This window comes from Camelus dromedarius, chromosome 12 (assembly GCF_036321535.1).
Source record: "Camelus dromedarius isolate mCamDro1 chromosome 12, mCamDro1.pat, whole genome shotgun sequence".
In the NCBI taxonomy this organism is placed as follows: Eukaryota; Metazoa; Chordata; class Mammalia; order Artiodactyla; family Camelidae; genus Camelus; species Camelus dromedarius.
The window spans coordinates 64,805,969-64,824,303 of record NC_087447.1 but is presented as its reverse complement, the minus strand read 5'-3'; the positions used below and the strand labels follow the sequence as shown (position 1 = coordinate 64,824,303).

General features: G+C 37.2%; 1 long non-coding RNA gene across 1 annotated transcript in view; it reads left to right on the top strand.

Moving 5' to 3' along the window:
* The window catches only part of LOC116155417 (uncharacterized), a 66,871-nt gene extending 48,935 nt beyond the window's left edge, over nucleotides 1–17,936 (top strand). The window contains exon 3 of the long non-coding RNA XR_004139364.2: nucleotides 17,909–17,936. This is a non-coding gene — a long non-coding RNA (uncharacterized LOC116155417). The remainder of the gene's footprint in view (nucleotides 1–17,908) is intronic.
* Nucleotides 17,937–18,335: the final 399 nt, after the last annotated feature.

The window sequence follows — 18,335 nt, the reverse complement described above, 5'->3', positions numbered from 1 at the left end:
GCCAAGTCAGAGCTACAGACAGGAAGTGCTAGAGAGTTCTGTGGAGGAAAGATGTGGGTTGCCAAGATTTCGGCAAAAATAGGCTCCTATTTCTTCTCATTGAACTCCTTGACGTTTCCACCATCACAAGGTAAAAGTCCATCCAATTCTAGCAAAGATGCCTGGGCCAAGTCTGTCCTTATAACTTCACCTCCAAATCTTTGCCACTAGATGACGAATTCTTTTAATTTGGGTTAAATGTGAGCTCTACCTAAACTGGCTCTCAGTGAAGCAAAAAACTGATTCTTGAATACACTGTACTAGGCACCATGTGAGAATACTGAAATGTAAATATTTACATTTCAAGTATCTCCTCCTTCTAAGGGTTTTGCAGTCTGATTTAATGCAATGCGATGAAAATTCTCAAGTTAAGATACAAAATCATGCAAAAATCTAGAGTTAAATACTAAAGTATGCAATGCAGTTAAGGAAACCCTACCAACCTTGTTATTGGAAGGTTTTCACTTACCCGGACAAAGCAGTTTTTCTATCACCCGTGGAATGAAAGGCAGTTCTCAAGTCCAGTTGGATTCTGAACCAGGGGAGCCTGGGCAGAGAAAAGTGGGCTTAGTCGTCTGGGTGGTGGGTCATGGCCACGGAAGAACAGGAAGTAGCTGTCTCAGGGCTCAGGCCATGCTGGGGAGGGGGCTGCTCTCCAGTGGGTCAAACCAGGCAGGTGTCTAGAGTGGGAGGTGTCCCCACCCCTCCGGGCTACGCCTTGTGTGTCCTTCACATCACGTACTTCAAGTGCAGGTGTGCTGGCCCGCAGGTTGGTCAGGAAGGCAGGGGCTGAAATGAAAGGAAGTGAGAGTAAAATGAGCAAATACTGTGTTCTAGGCAGAGTTCATGACAAACATTTTACTTACAGTATCTCGTTTTCAAAAAGTTGGTATGATATGTGTTATTATTCCCCTTTCACAGGCGGGAAAAGCGAACCTCAAGAGTCTGATGACTTGTGCAGGTCAGGTGCCTGGTCACCAGTACAAGAGAGATTCAGATGCTTACCTGACTCATAAGCCTGTGCTTTTCTGACCCCTTACTCGTAGGGGAAGCTGAGGGGACAAGGGCCTCTCTGGCAACAATCCCAGAGGCCTTGCCCCCTTGGCAAGTTAGTGGTCTTGCCTTTTGCAGTGCAGGAAAGAGGGAAAACACGTGTCTGAATGCTTCCCTACGGCCTGGCCCATGGTTTTTAGCTATAGGTTCCTGCCAGCAGAGAGTATCACCCACAGGCACTGTATTTATAATTAGACATCGTTCATTTAACTCCAGGGAAGGCAGAGAGGCAGCAGAATGCAATATCCTCTTGAATGTTGTAGGAATACAATAAACACTGAATAGAAAAAAAAACTTAACACACCCAGATGATGAAACAGCTGGTGTTCATCAAAGCATTCCAGTGGAAAACTTATGAAACTGCAAAAAATTCAGTTTAATCCTCACTGTCACCTCCCTCCCCTCGCCAGTAACTCTTGAAGAATAATGACATGAGAGATATTTCCAGTTTAGAGTTCTCCTCACTTTGTACCAACACTCCCCAGTGAAGGATCCCCTCTGCTCCTTCCTGACGCTGGGTGGAGCGAAGATGTGCAGTCAAATAAAACACAGAGGAATTAGGAGGCCTGGAGTCTAGTCCTAGTTAGCTGATAACAGTTGTATACTTTTGGGCAAGTAACCTTGGATTCTTCGGCTGCCATTACCTCACCGTCCAATGAGAGGATTTGTTAGATCAGTGGTGTAGAAATTGAAACCTGAGTTTAGGGGACCTCATGCAATAGGAAAGATGCCCGGGCAAAAGGGGTTTGAATGACTTGTACAGAAACACAAAGCAGGAGAGGGTAGTAGAGCCATTTCTTCCCTTCTTTCCTCTTCACAGGAATGCCCAAGAATTCTTTCACTGATCATATCCTGTTCCTTGCGTGGTTTGAGACCAATTATCTAACTATTAAAGAATAAAGCTAAAGGGATATGGGAAAAGGAGAGCATGCAATTTTGGGAGATGACAAGAAAATCTTTTACTTTGGGTATCTAATAGAGTTTTTTTTTTTTCTTTTTGTTTCTTTTTTTTTTCTTTCTTTTAATATGGATAAGGTAGGCATAGAACACCCCTATACCTTTATCATTGTAATATGTCTTTGAAAAAAAACCCTCCTTGATTATGCTAATGAGAGAGATACAAAAGAATTGTGGATATTAGCATTGAATTAAAGAAATCCAGCCCATCTTAGCCACATATCTTTTAGCCACAGAAGAGCCAGCCACCTTTCTGTCATTTGTCTTTTTTATAGTAGTAGGTGTGAAAATGCTAACTTCAGATTCTGATCTGGTTATTTATCACTGTAAGAGCTGGCTAGCCTTTTCTTCTCTTTCTTTTCACATTTGCAATATAAGGATCTCTGTGTTAATAAATACTTTAATTTGCAAGTGGCAGTAACTCAACTTGAATGGTCTAGAGCAGAAAATGGGAGTGTAACAGGTCATATAACCAAATTGTGTGAGAGACAGGGTCAAGTTCACTTTGGGTTTTCCAAACTAGAATTCACATGCTTTCGGAATCTCCTGGCTTTTTCTATGTCGTCTTTGTTTCTGTTTCTTGGCTGTATTTTTTCGGGTACTTGATTGCTCAGTTTCAGGCTCACATTTGTTGAGTTTTTTAAGCATAGGTCCCCAAAACTTCTCTCTAGAAGGCAAAAGAGGCTTCTGTCTCCCAGCAATAATTTGAAAAATTCTGACAGACGGTTCTGGTTGGTCTGGTTTGGGTCTTAGACCCATCAACAGGATAAGTGGATGTTGCGTGGAAGTTTTTCTGTTCTATTGGAATTTCTGCTAATATCTGGGTTTCTTATCTTCCCATCTGACTCATCACCCAACTGCCACTAATGGTTTTCATGAATATAAATCTAGACATGCTACTTCCTTGATTCCTGATCCATACAAGGTGAAATTCAAGGTCACAACAAGGTATATAAGGTCTGTCACTATCTGACTTCAGCCTAGGTTTCCAGCATTCATCGCTTTACACGTGCTTTCAAGTCACTTTAGATTGTTTCCTCATGCCCCTCCCCGCCAATGATGCACTTTCACACCACTGCGCTTCAGCCTGGAATGTAACTCCCTGCTTCTTAATCTGAAAAACTCTTAGTTACGTGTGTCTAATTCTCTGTCTAATTTTCCTAGATCTCCCTCCCATGTAGCTGTTCTCTCCGAAGTGTTTTGTGCACATCTCCATTATCATATATATTTCATTGCATTATAATTATTTACTTATACATGTTTGTCATTTTTCAGGTTGTGAACTCTTCCAGATTATGGTATATGTTCAGCTGTGTTTTCCACAGCATCCAGAATAATGCCTGGAACTTAATAAGATCTTAATAAGTGCTTGTTGATAATAAGTGAACAAATGAATAGATAAAAGTATACTTCTAGACAGAAGATTAATAAGAAGCAAAGGATTATAAAACTCTGAGTAAGTCTTCATGACCTTGGACTTGGCAGTTGATTCTTAGATATGACACCAAAAGTATCCAGATTAAAAAAAGAGATAATCTGAAAAAAAAATTGATGTCTGTATATGTATGGCTGAATTGCTTTGCTGTATAGCTGAAACTAACATTTTTCAATCTACTACATTCAATAAAAGATAAGAATTAAAAAAATCTGTGAAAAAGAGATAATTTATATATAAACTCTTTTTCAGGTTCTTTTCCATTATAGGTATTACAAGATATTAAATATGGTTCCCTGTGCTATACAGTAGATCCCTGTTGTTAATCTGTTTTTCATATAGTAGTGTGTATCTGTTAATTCCAAATTCCTAATTTATCCCCCACTCTGCCATTTCCCCTTTGGTAAACATAAGTTTGTTTTCTATGTCTGTGAGTCTATCTCTGTTTTGTAAATAATTTCATTTGTGTCATTTTTTAAAAATTCTACATGTAAGTGATATCGCATGATATTTGTCTTTCCCTGTCTGACTTACTTCACTTAGTATGCTGATCTCTAGGCCCATCCATGTTGCTGCAAATGGTATTATTTCATTCTTTCTTATGGCTGAGTAATAGTCCATTGTGTTTATATACCACAGCTTCTTTATCCAGTCATCTGTCGATGGACATTTAGGTTACTTGCATGTTTTGGCTATTGTAAATAGTCCTGGTACAAACATTGGGGTGCATGTATCTTTTCAAATTAGAGTTTTCTCTGGATATATGCCCAGGAGTGGGATTGCTGGATCATTTTTAGTTTTTTGAGGAATCTCCATACTGTTTTCCACAATGGCTACACCAAACTACACTCCCACCAACAGTGTAGGAGGGTTCCCTTTTCTCCACACCCTCTGTAGCATTTAAAAACTGTAGACTTTTTGATAATGGGTGGCTCTTCTGACTGGTGTGAGGTGATACCTCATTGTAGTTTTGATTTGCATTTCTCTAACAGTTAGTGATGTTGAGCATCTTTTCATGTGCCTGTTGACCATCTGTTTGTCTTCTTTGGAGAAATGTCTATATAGGTCTTCTGCTGATTTTTTGATTGGGTTGTTTGTTTTTTTTGATATTGAGCTGGATGAGTTGTTTGTATATTTTTGAAATTAATTCCTGTTGGTTACATCCTTTGCAAATATTTTCTCCCATTCCGTAGGTTGTGTTTTCGTTTTGTTTATGGTTTCTTCTGCTGTGTAAAAGCTTTTAAGTTTAATTAGGTTCCATTTGTTTATTTTTCCTTTTGTTTCCATTACACTAAGAGATGGATCTAAAAAAATTGCTGCCACAGAGTCCTGCCTATGTTCTCCTCTAAGAGTTTTATAGTATCTGTTCTTCTTCTTTTTTTTCTTTTATGGTGGTACTGAGGATTGAACTCAGCAGGACATCATGAATGCTATGCATATGCTCTACCACTGAACTATATTCACCCCTGTATCTGTTCTTACATTTAGGCCTTTTATTCATTTTGAGTTAACTTTTGTATATAGTGTTAGAGAATGTTCTAATTTCATTCTTCAACATGTAGCTGTCCAGTTTTTCCCAGCACCACTTATTGAAGAGACCATCTTTTCTCCATTGTATATTTTTGCCTCCTTTGTTGTAGATTAGTTGACCATAAGTGCATAGGTTTATTTCTAGGCTCTCTATCCTGTTCCATTTATCTATGTGTCTGTTTTCGTGCTGGTGCCCTACTGTTTTGATTACCGTAGCTCTGTAGTATAGTCTGAAGTCAAGGAGCATGATTCCTCCAGCGCTGTTCTTCTTTTTCTAGATTGTTTTGGCTTTTGGGGGTCTTTTGTGTTTCCATACAAATTTAACATTTTTTTGTTCTAGTTCTGTGAAAAATGCCCTTGGTAATTTGCAGGGGATTGCACTGAATCTGTAGATTGCCTTGGGCAATATGGTTATCTTAACAATATTGATTCTTCCAATCCTAGAACACAGTATATCTTTCCATCTATTTGTGTCATCTTCAGCTTATTTCATCAATGTCAAAAAGAGATAAATTTGACATCAAAATAAAAGAGCTTTCCTGAAGGACATTATCAAGAAAGTGAAAAGACAGCCTACAGAATAGGAGAAAATGTTTTCAAATAGCATATCTGATAAGGTCCTAGGACCCAAGGTATATAAAGTCTCTTAAAACACAATGACAAAAAGCCAAAAAAAATTTAAATATGAGCAAAAAATATGAGTAGGTATTTCTTCAAATAAGATATACAAATGGCTAGCAAATATATGCAAATATGTTGAACATCATTATTCATTAGGGGTATACAAATCAAAACTACAATGTCTTACCACTCCACACCCACTTAGATGGCAATAAAAAATGGAAAATAGCAAATGTTGGTGAGGATGTGGAGAAATTGGAATTCTTATACATTGCTGATGGGAATGTGAAGTAGTTTAATCACTCAAAAATTTAAAAAGAGTTATCATATGACCCAGCAAATCTACTCCTAGGCATATACCCATTAGAAATGAATATAGATACTCAATTATTTATACATGAATGTTCATAGAAGCATTATTCACAATAGCCAAAAGGTGGCAATAACTGGAATGTTCATCAATGGATGAATGGATAAGCGAACTGTGACTTATACATACAGTGGAATATTATCAGCCACAAAAGGAATAAAGTATTAATATCTGCTACAATGAAGATGAATCTGGAAACATTATGGTAAGCAAAAGAATCCAGACACGAAGGTCACATACTCTATGTTTCCATTTATGTGAAATAACTAGAAAAAGTAAATACATAGAAACAGAAAGCAGATTGGTGATTGCCAGAGGCTGGAGAGAGGGAGCTTTGGGAAGTAACAGCTTAATGGGTACAAGGCTTTATTGCGGGATGATAAAAATGTTTTGGAACTAAGCAGAGGTGGTGTTTGCACAACACTGTGAATGTACTAAATGCCACTGAATTGTTCATTTAAAAATGATATATTTTATATTATGTGAATTGCACCTAAGGAAAAAAATGATGAGACATGAACATGTCTTCACAAAATTAGTTCTTTATTACTGCAAATCTGCTTTAGTATAATCCCATATGTTTTTAAATCCTTGCCATGTAGAAGTTCAGGAGCTCAAAAGATGTTGAAACTCTTAAATCGAAAGTTGGCACCACTCCATATACCTGAGAGAATCTCAGAACTGGCCAGGAACATGCTGATTCTTTGACATGCACATGCCTGCTCATGATATACATCTGTCATTTGCAACACCTATTTCAATAATCAAACCTGCGACTTTTCAATTCTGTCAGCCCCAGTGGTCTGACCTCAGTTTCCTTTTGTTATGCCATTCTTTCTTTTCCTTTAGGATTGTGGGTTTTCTTTCTCCTTCTGTGGAACTTTGTGGTCTGTAAGATTGAAGCAGGGGGAAAAAAAAAAGACCTCTTATGAACCAGAAAATGGTTTGGGTGGTGAAGGCTCAGTGTAAATGAAGGGAAGTGGACTTGGAAAGCCCACAGAACAGTGTCCAACACTTGACATTGAAGAAAACCATAGCTCATGTGGTCTTGAGTGCATACAAAGCTCTGTTAAGCAACACCCACTCTAATTTATTTAGTCTAAGAGTTTCTTACTTCCCCAATGAGTTTTCAATAAGACTGAAAAATCCAATAGAGAGATATTTGCTATGCTACCAAAAATTTAACCACTCTCAGCTTGGGAACAGTCTGTCCAAAGTACAGCCAGCTTGGTCACATACTCTGTTCACTCCCTTTACTCTGGCTTCTTAGTGTGTTGAAACTATAAAGACACTTTCTTTTGTGAAGTTTCAATGACCACATCAGCTGACCCCCAGCAGTGTACAATGTTTAGAAATGTTTTCCTCCCTCAAGTTTCCATTTTCTTGTTAAGTGCAATAAACTTGCCCAGAAAATGCTTCCATCAAATCCTGTCTTTGATTCTCTGGGGTTTCAGTGCAGTACGTTGTGTTGCTCATGACGTCATAGTCTCCATGGCAACACCCCAATGAGACTTTTCATGGTCAAAAGAAAAATGAATGCAAAGAAATTTCTGTTCAATCTTAATAGACTTGGTTATTTATTATTGAGAGAGGAGGGAGTGGGAAGGATTGACTTATATTACTTGAGGCTAACCACAGAAATTTTTAAGAGTCTCGATCAGTAATCTCCACTCTTCCAATTTCTTCCTTATCCACTCCATAAAAGGTAAGGTAATGGAGCTCTTCTGAGGCTTACTTGGATAGCTATGCTGGGTACTAAGATGTGAAAAAGAACTTGACTGAGAATATGGGAGAGACCCCGTTGATCAGGTTCAAGGATTAAGACCACTGTCATGGTAAACGGGTTTCTTACTAACTGTGAGATCTTCAACTAGTCAATCAAATTCTCTGTGCCAGTTTCCTGAGTCACTGAAAGGAAGGCAGTATTTGTTTTGCCTCCTGTAGAGGGTACATTGTGAAAATAAAATACCTGATTTTTTAATCTCTCAGATTATGCATTTTTAGAACTCAACTAACAAAAAATATAATATAGTTGCTTTTCATAATTAATTATACAATTAATGATGCTTTCTTTCTAAGAAAAATACTTCCTGATAAAGAAGGGGTTTAGATAGCCATATTGTGCTGTGTAACTGCCCTGCCACAGCTTAGAATTATGCATGTAAAAAAATCATAATACAGCTGGGTATGAAAAGAGGAGGTGAACAAGTGAAATTCTCTCTGGGGTTTGTCCTGGAAGATTATAAAAATTAGTATCCAAAACTGAGAATTAAAGGGAGAGGATAGTCACGAGGAGGACCAGGGCCAATGGCAACTGTGAAAGTTATAAGAAAAAGAATGAGAATGAGGATACTGGGGAAGTAGATGTTATAAAGTAGTAGATTCCATGAGTTCAGTAAAAAGTACACAGAAAGAATGAAAAGGCTAAGTCAGTTGACAGCTAGAGAGGAATAGTTCATGTTGCAGAGGGAAGTAAAAACACGAGCGATACCACCTCAGCGAACGTTAGTTGAGTGCCTGTCGTATAATGCTGAGCACCAGGGATTCGACAGGAAGACAGACACAGTTCTGATTTCATGGAGACAATAACTGAACAAATTGTTACTTTAAAAAAGGTGTCCTAAGTACTCTGATAAAGAATATATTGGGTACTGCAGGCAGATGAAGAAAGACTTCAGAGAAACTGGCAATTTGAAGTTTTATTAGGGCTGACCTATTGGGCAAGTAGAAGTAATTCTGGTGAGAAGAGAGCAATAGTAAAAGATACTTTAAACTATTGAAAAAATGTGTGAAAAGGTTTGGTAGTGAGACATCAGCAGTTGTCCAGCACCAACACACACGTATTTCTATGGTTAACTTCATTCTCTTAAGCTTTGCTTTGGGTAAAACGTTGACCTAAGGGTCTAACTAAAGCAAGTGGTTACAAGGCTTAAGACAGTTCATGTGACACTAAGATGTATAGAGACATATAAGACATTGTCTTGTCCTGTTCTTAAGCAGCTTATGGTGTAAATGAGCAGATGGACTGTCAGTAAGAAATAAACACGAGATCTAAGAGTAAAAGGTGCTATATTCTAAATGCCGAGTTATAAGTACATAAGCATGTATAAGACAGTAAATGGTGTATGAAATCAAAGATGGAAAACCATAATTTTCAAATTATTAAATACAAACTTCTCTTAAAAAGAGATATTTTCTTTGGGATTACCATGGAGCTTACATGAAACATCTTATCTATAGCAGTCTGTTTTAAGCTGATAACAACTTCAATGACATAAACAACTGTACACTTTCAATTCCCCTACTTCCTTTATGTTATTAATGTCACAATTGATATCTTTTCATATTGTGTATCCATTAACATATTTTTATACTTATTGTTAACTTTAAATAATTTTTTCTTAATTTTTATACTAGAATTGAAAGTGATTTACATACTTCCATTACAGTATTATAGTATTTTGTATTTGTATATAAATATATATATATATTTACCTTTACCAGTGAGTTTTATACCTTTGTATGCTTCATATTTCTGTTCAGCATCCTTTAGGTTCAACTTGAAGAATTCCTTTTAGCATTTCTTACAAGGCATTTCTAGTGGTGATAGACTCCCTCAGCTTTTGTTTGTCTGGGAGAGTCTTTATCTTTTTTAATCCCATGATCATCTCAATAGATTCATTTGACAAAATCGAACACCCTTTTATAATAAAAATTTGTGCCAAACTAGGAATAGAAGGAAATTACCTCCATATAATCAAGGCCATATATAAGAAGCCCACAGCTAACATCTTACTCAATGATGAAAAACTGAGAGCTTTTCCTCTAATATCAGGAACAAGGCAAGGATGTCCAGTCCAACTACTTCTATTCAACAAAGTATGGAAGCCCTAGCCAGAGCAATCAGGCAAGAAAAAGAAATAAAAGGCATTCAAATCAGAAAGGAGGAAGTAAAGTTATCTCTGTTTGCAGATGATGTGAAGATCATGCTATATATATAGAAAACCCTAAAGACTGAACAAAAATGATGTTAGAGCAAATAAATAAATTCAGCAAAGTTGTAAGATACAAAATCAACAAAAAATCAGCTGTGTTTCTATACACTAACAACAAACTATCAAAAAGGAAATTAAATAAAACAATTTCATTTATAATAGCATAAAAACACTTAGGAAAAAACTTAACCAAGGAGATTAAAGACTTGTACATTGAAAACTATAAAAGATTGATGGATGAAATTAAAGATTACACAAATAAGTGGAAAGACATCCTGTGTTTATCTTTTTAAGACTTAATATGTTAAAAACACCGAACTACCCAAATCAATCTGCTGATTCAGTCATAAGTACAATCTCCATCAAAATCCCAATGGTATATTTTACAGAAATAGAAAAAACAATTCTAAAATTCATATGGAGCCACAGAGGGCCCTAAATAGCTAAAACAATCCTGAAAATGAACAGAGTTGGAGGTATCACACAATTCCTGATTTCAAAATATATTACTTAGAAACAATAATTAAAACAATATGATACTGACATGAAGACAGGCCTACAGAGAAATGGAACAGAAATAAATCCATACATATATGGTAAACTGATCTTCAACAAGGGTGCAAAGAATACACAATGGAGAAAGAACAATTCCTTCAACAAGCACAGTTGAGAAAACTGTATGTAAAAGCACAAAACTGGACCCTTATCTTATGACATACATTTATCATTCCAAAAATCAACTAAAAATGGATTAAAGCCTGAACATAAGACCTGAAGCTGTAAAACTTCTAGATGAACACCTAGGGGTTGGAAAGGATGTGGAGAAATTGGAAAACCTTGTGCACTGTTGTTGGGAATGTAAAATGGTGCAGCCACCATGGAAAACAGAACAGAGGTTTGTCAAGAAATTAAAAATCAGAATTAACATATGATCCAGCAGTCCCACTTCTGGATACTTATGCAAAAGAACTGAAATCAAGATTTTTTTTTCCTTTTTTTAATTGTAGTATAGTCAGTTTACAGTGTCATGTCAATTTCTGGTGTACAGCATAATGTTTCAGTCATACATATATATATATATATATTGTTTTTCATTATAAATTACCACAAGATATTGAATATAGTTCCCTGTGCTATACAGTATGAACTTGTTGTTTATCTGTTTTATATATAGTAGTATCTGCAAATCTTGAACTCCAAATTTATCTCTTCCCACCCACCACCCTACCCTAGTAACTGTAAGTTTGTTTTCTATGTTTGTGAGTCTATTTCTGTTTTGTAAATAAGTTCATTTGTCTTTTTTTTTTTAGATTCCACATATGAGTGGTATCATATGGTATTTTTTTTTCTTTTTCTGGCTTGCTTCACTTACAATGACGATCTCCAAGTTCATCCATGTTGCTGCAGATGGCATTATTTTATACATTTTTATGGCTGAGTAGTATTCCATTGTATAAATATACCACAGCTTCTTTATCCAGTCATCTGTCAATGGACATTTAGATTGCTTGCATGTCTTGGCTATTGTGAATAGTGCTACTGTGAACATTGGGGTGCATGCATCTTTTCAAATTTCAGACTCCAGATATATTCCCAGAAGTGGGATTGCTGGATCACATGGTATGTCTATTTTTAGTTTTTTGAGGAATCTCCATACTGTTTTCCATAACAGCTGTGCCAAACTACATTCTCACCAACACTGTAGGAGGGTTCCGTTTTTCTCCTCACCCTCTCCAGCATTTATTTGTGGACTTTTGAATGATTGCCATTCTAACTGGTGTGAGAAATCAGGATCTTGAAGAGATATTTGCACTCCCATGTTCATCACAGCATTATTCACATTAGCCAATCTGTGGAAAGAGCCTAAATGTCTATCAATAGATAAATGGATAAAGAAAATGTGGTATATACATACAATGGAATATTGTTCAGCCTTAAAAAAGAAGGAAATCCTGCCACATGTGACAACATGAGTGAACCTGGAGAAAGTTATGTTAAGTGAAATAAGCCAGTCACAAAGTAGTCAAACTCGTGGAAGCAGAGAGTAGAGTGCTGGGTGCCTGGGCATGAAGGGAGGGGAAAATGAGAAGTGACTATGGAGGGAAAAACGAGAAGTGACTATTCAACTGGCATAAAGTTTCAGTTTTTCAAGATGAATAAATTCTAGAGATCTGTTGTAAAATATTGTGTCTACAGTTAACAGTATTGTACTGTACACTTAAAATTTTGTGAGGACAGATTACGTCTTGAATGCTCTTACCAGAGTTGAAAAAAAAAAGATATTTGGCTTGTGTCAGAGTTTCATTTCCATGATTAATGGAAAGACCATCAGAATGACAAAGCTAGTTCAATGAGGGTATGAGAAACTGGGATTTATACACTCAGTGGAAATAGGAATGGTGAACTATGACAGCTAAGTCAGATAAAAAACATCTGGACCCTAATCATCAGCTGGTCAAAGTTACATTTCTCTACAGACTCAGATGAGTCTCAGACAGGCCTTAGTATGACACCGAAGGATCACAGAATCATCTCATTGTCTTGTTTTCAGGTTCTGAATACATTCTCCTGAATACTGCCTCTGCCATCACAAATAAACTGAATATTATTCTATTTAATGCCTGCGTGCACGTCCTCACAGTCACATAAAAGACGATCTCGTTCATTTTTGTGCTAACATCATTAATTGAACTTGTTGCTTAGTTAACTGCCTTCTACAGTTTTTAAAGGTAGTTGAAATTAGACACAGGCTTGATAGATAGCACACATATAGAGCCGTGACTCATACACTAATGGTACAAGAATTTATATTATTATACCAACTCAATGTGGTAGCTATTAATGGACTCTCAGAAACTGTGTCTTCATGTTGTGTAGATTCTGTTCTGTTTGGCCCGATTCATTTACGTAAGTGCAGCAAGAAGTATTGTATCATAAGCCTTTTTATTGTATTGTCAGCAAAACTAGAGACAATCTCACCTAATTAATTTCTGTCTGGAGGTTATGCGAGGAATCTAGGGTTGCATTTTCAATAGCCTTTATCATTCCAGGGATTCTTTTTCCCCTACTACTCTTAGTTTATCTATTATGGAAGCTAAGAAACTGAAACTAAGGAAGTAATCTCTCTCAGGCTTCACGTGTAGTAACCATAATTGTGAATGAATTCCTCCTTCTGACTGGTTCCCTAACTCAGGAGATTCCCAGCCTGCCAGGAAGTGATCTTTACTACCAGCTGCAAGACAGAGACCTCCCAGGAAGGCTTCCTAGTTATTGATTCCACATATAAAGAATAGATTTTTGAGACAGGCAGATAGAGGTTTGCTCCTTAATGGTGAGCCCTTCATACATAATTAAATAGAATTTATTCCCCAACATGGCATTATGCGTATAGCTTTGGTTACACCCTAGATCGACCAGTTATATCCTGGCTTAAGGACTGATTCCTAAAAATCCTACATAAATAATCAATGCCATTAAAGGTGAAGTGTCTCTGTTCAGGTAGTTGTAGTAAGAGCTGCTCACTGTTCTAAGTATTTTGTAAACAAGGCAATTGGTGTCTTACATATTTTCTATAGACTCTTTGTAGGTTATGCCAGAAATAACATTTAAGTAGAGGTTGCTTATTTATTCATGAATTATAACTAGAACTTGTAAAAGGTAAACTGAGTAGTGTTTTATCTCTTTTTGTTAAAAGTCAATTGTAATTTTTGCTTAACCGAACGTGAAAGGAGTCTTTTGGATTCCAGTAACCAGACTCATCATCATCCTTAGATTCCCTTGATGATTCATGAGTTTATGTTAAGATTTCCCAGAGGATATTTTCACTTAATTCTGAGGGGTCAGTGGGAATAAAGACCATTCAGAATGTGTCCTTTCGGTTTTCACAAGTATGGCCTGTTAAACTGAGCATCAGAAATAAACTAAGAGGGAAGAGAAAGGGAACTCTTGTATGATCATCACAAAGCAGAATATTAAAAACACTCTGTGTGTGCATGACTGAAACATTACGCTGTACACCAGAAACTGACACATTGTAACTGACCCTAAAACTTCAACTAAAAGAAACCCAACTACCAACCATATTTTAAAACAACCACATGTAGATTTTTCTTATTGATTTTGTTCAGTTCTATGTGACTTATTTTTACATTCTGTTGGATCTTGGGTCAACGAGGTCTGCTTTCATAAAGTTGTCTCCTCCTGGATTAAAACAGTGCTGGCGCTCCTGAATCAGGCCTTTGGGAAGGTTTGGGAAGTGCTGCTTGTGGCGCTGATGTCAGCGCGTCCCGGGAAGGCTGTAGTTGTGAGTCTTTCCTTGCAGTGCTGGTAGTCAGGATTGCCTGTCATAGCCCTTTGCTCTAAGACTCTAAGCTGATCCTTCTCTGTTTCTTCTAGAAGGCCTCATTTCAAGTCTATAGCTAAAAGAAGAGGCCTTCATCTAAGGTGAGAGAAGAAACCACCTATTCATGACAAAAATGAAAACTGGGGATAACTTTTTCTGAATAAGGGAATGAGGAAAAATTATGAGAAAAAAAGTAAGTTATGTCAACCAAGAAATGTAATAGAGTCTATCTTGAAAAATAAACAGATAAATACTAAAAAAGTATCAAAAATACTGAAGCTTCAAATATAAGATGGGTTGGGAGAATTACTGGCTCAGTGAATAGAAAGTGAAAGAAAAAGAAAGTAATGACTTTGAGGCCACTGTACTTAGAGGAGATAGGGTTATAGTTTGTGAAAACAGTTTTGGATTTGTTAGGAAAAGAATTATACATATATCAACCCAGGAAGACTTTATATACTTAGAGATAACTTGTGAGCATTACGTGAGTTTAAAAAAATATTTTGAAAGGAGGCTATTCAAAGGCAGGTGTCAGACAGGAGTATTTCTGTTGGTTTCTGCAGTTCTCAAACAATCCCAAAGAGTGGTTTATTCACTGTATTGGTGTCGACTTGGAAATTACTGTGAAAAAAGGAAAAAAGAGGAAAAAGTTATGTCAAAAAATTACTGTTAGAGAAAGCCAGGGACTACTCATTCATTTTAAGGAAGCTCATTAGTCCCCAAGGTAGCTTTTTCAGCTATTTCTTAAATATTTTCTCTATCCATTATTCATTTGGCTATTTAGCTACAATTCAAAGTCTGGGTAAGTATCCATTTTTTATTTTTCTAGGTGAAAAAAATCAATGAGCTTGGAGCCATTTTAGTTGTCTAAAATGAGAACAAATTTAGAAGAAACCTAAATGTGAAAATACATGTTTATCCTTTCTTCCAAGGTAATACTTAGGGAGCCCCTCAGCTCTGTGGCCAAAGAATGAACCCCATCACCTGTCTTTTCTTTTTGGAGAAATTCTATGAGGCAGGTGACCCAGCACGTGTTCATGCCCATCTGCTAAGTCTGCTCATTCCCACATGGACACCTTTGCTCTTCTTTCAGAAGCTCTCGTTTCATGCTGTGGTCATCCTAACTGCCACCCAACTGCCAAGATCTACCTCTTCTCTCTGGGAGTCAGTCTACTAGCTTGTACTGATCTTCCCTTTACAGTCCACACACAGTGTTCTGAAGGTATTCTGTGCTGCCCAGCATTTCTGAATAAAATTATGCTTTTTAGTAATGCAAGATGTCATAAACTCCCACATGGTAGTGACTGCAATCTTATGTGATGAAAAAAGTTTATAGAATGAATGAGTGTTCCCAGTCTTGTACCTCCTTCTGGCTACCCAGAGGTTTGTGGCTTTGGTTACTTTCTCTCTCCAGCCCTCCAAGGTGAGTTCTTTTGGGCTTTTCATGGGAAACCAAGAAGAAGAGGGGAGAGAGGAAGAAATAAGGGCCTCGATCTTGGAGAAGGGAAGTGTGATCCTAGAGGGATGAGAATAGTGAATGCAAGAACCAAAAAATGTTAAAGAATTATAGCTTCAGAATCTAAGTCTTATTTATGGTATTCAAGAAATTCTAGTTTAGATCTTAAATAATTTTGAAATTGTTTTCTTGCTTGACTATATTCTTTTGACTACAACAAAATCTGGGGACTATACTCCACAGTTAGGGTTTCATAACCCTAATCATCTGGTATGGTTTCTCCATTTGGTATCAATTTTTTGAGAAAATATGTGCTAACCAAAATCGAGAACACTCTGTTGGAATGGGGAGAGATGATGCAGTGTAGATTTTAGGGACAGGCAGAGGTTCACTTCCAGTTCTGCAATTTGTATCTTGTGCAACTTTGGGCGAACTGTCTAAATAATCTAAGCCTTGAATATCTTGCTTTGTTGCTTTGTAAAAAAAAAATAATAACAACAATGATGCTGATGATAGTACCCAACCCATCAAATAGTTGTGAGGATTACATCAAGAATGTAAATAATGTAAAGTAAATGCATGTAAATGGTGAGAAGGAGGCAGTCAGACGAAACTAAAGGCAGAGAGAACAACAATTTCCAAGGTTCTGATGTGGGAATGAACTTTTTCCATTGTGGAAGAGGGCCAGTGTGATGCTTAGTTAAGGAGGAGATATCAGAGGATTCTGAGCAAAAGAATGGCCTGATCTATTTATTATTATTTTTTCAAAGAATCCAGTAGTCACATGAGGACTAGAATGAAGGTTGGGGGTTGGGAAAAGTGGAAGCGGGAAGACCAATTAGGAGGCTCTGGCAGTTTCCCAGGAAGAGAATGATGGTAACTTGGACTAGGGTAGAAGCTCTGCTGTTGCCATCTTGAAATTCTTAATAAGTTACCCTTGAACTTGAGTTTTATAAGTGAAGGTTTGATGGGACAATGGGCAATGTACGTGATCAAAGGAGATACATGCAATATGTGTGCCCATCATTCCTTGTTGTCCCGTTGGTGTACAGAATTTGCAGCACCCGTGAGCACACAGTTCTAGTGGGCTCATAATGCGTGGGAGTTCAGCAAAAGGGGGAGCAAGTGCAAGGTAAGCACGTTACAGCTAAGACTGAATAAGCAGGGGCACCGACAAGAAACCTTTCTGCTTGAACCAATCTTTCCATTTGACCCAGAACTTGCTTTGAAGGCAAAAAGAAGGCAATGGTATTCTGAGAAATATGAGATACCAAAGAACTCTCTATCATATCCTCTCTTAATCATATTACTTCATGTTAGCCAGCCACTTACACTGAAAATGATGGCATTGAAGAAATGAGAAAGATAAGGCAGCTCATAGTTCCTTTTGTTTTCCATCCTTCTTCAGTTATCAATAAACTAAAGGTAGAGAGCGTTGGTAGAATGTGCCTGTATCAAGAGGTGAAGTAGAAACGGTTGAGTTGGTTTTGTACAGCCTTCCCACTATTCTGATAAGAACGAAATACATATGTAAAAACATGAGCTATGACTTTAATTTTGTTGATTCTGCATAAAAGTTAAGAGCTCTTATTTTGTACTTAAAACTGACCTTGCACAATATATGTGTGAACAATAAAAATATGCTAGTAATTTAAATTTTTAATTTTTCTTTACTCAGAATGACATTAATTGCTATGGAGAAAAGTTAAGCAAGAAAGAGGGACTGACATGAGGAAGTGAACTTCACTGAGACTTAGGCATTGGAGCTAAGACTTGGAGGAGGTGAAGGAGCAAATTATGTGCGTATCTGAGAGAATAGCATCGCAGGAATGAGGGCTCAGAAGAGCAACTATTAGAGCCTGCAGAGCCCAGACTGCACAAGCATATGCAGTAGGGCTAGAGCGAATAGCCACTATAAAGATCTTGATGAATTTGAAAGGCACACCTGAAAAATACAAGGAGACCTGTGAGTTGGAGCAGAGGGAGTATGATCAAGAGGAAGTGTGAGGTGAGGTGATAGGGGTGGGGAGCATGCATGTCCTGTAGACCCTTCACATGACTGTAAGATCTTTGGCTTTTACTCTGAGTAAGACTGGCCTTTACATTACAGGATTTAGGGCAAAGTGCTGAAAAGAATGAATAAAGACATGGGACGTGGATTGAGTGGCTTGCTCTGAAACTTACCAGCCATTTGACTTCGGGTATGTTACTTAATATTTCTTTTAAGGTTTGCTTTCTTCCCATTTCACTTGGGGTTAGTAATTTACCTAACTTAGAGCATTGTGAGAATCAAATATGATGCTCTGCATGAAGTGCACAGTGCAGTGTCTGGCCTGTGCTAAATGCTCAGTAACTATTATCTATTATTAATGCTGTCATAATAATAGGAGCTCATGCATGAATAGAAGCGTTTTCCTTACTGTGCATTTAATATTTCCCAAGAATCAGAAAGAGTGATTCTATTAAAGCTGTCCTGACTTAGATAAGAATGACCAATACACTTTAACCATTTAGAGTTGTTTCCATTTTAAACAAGG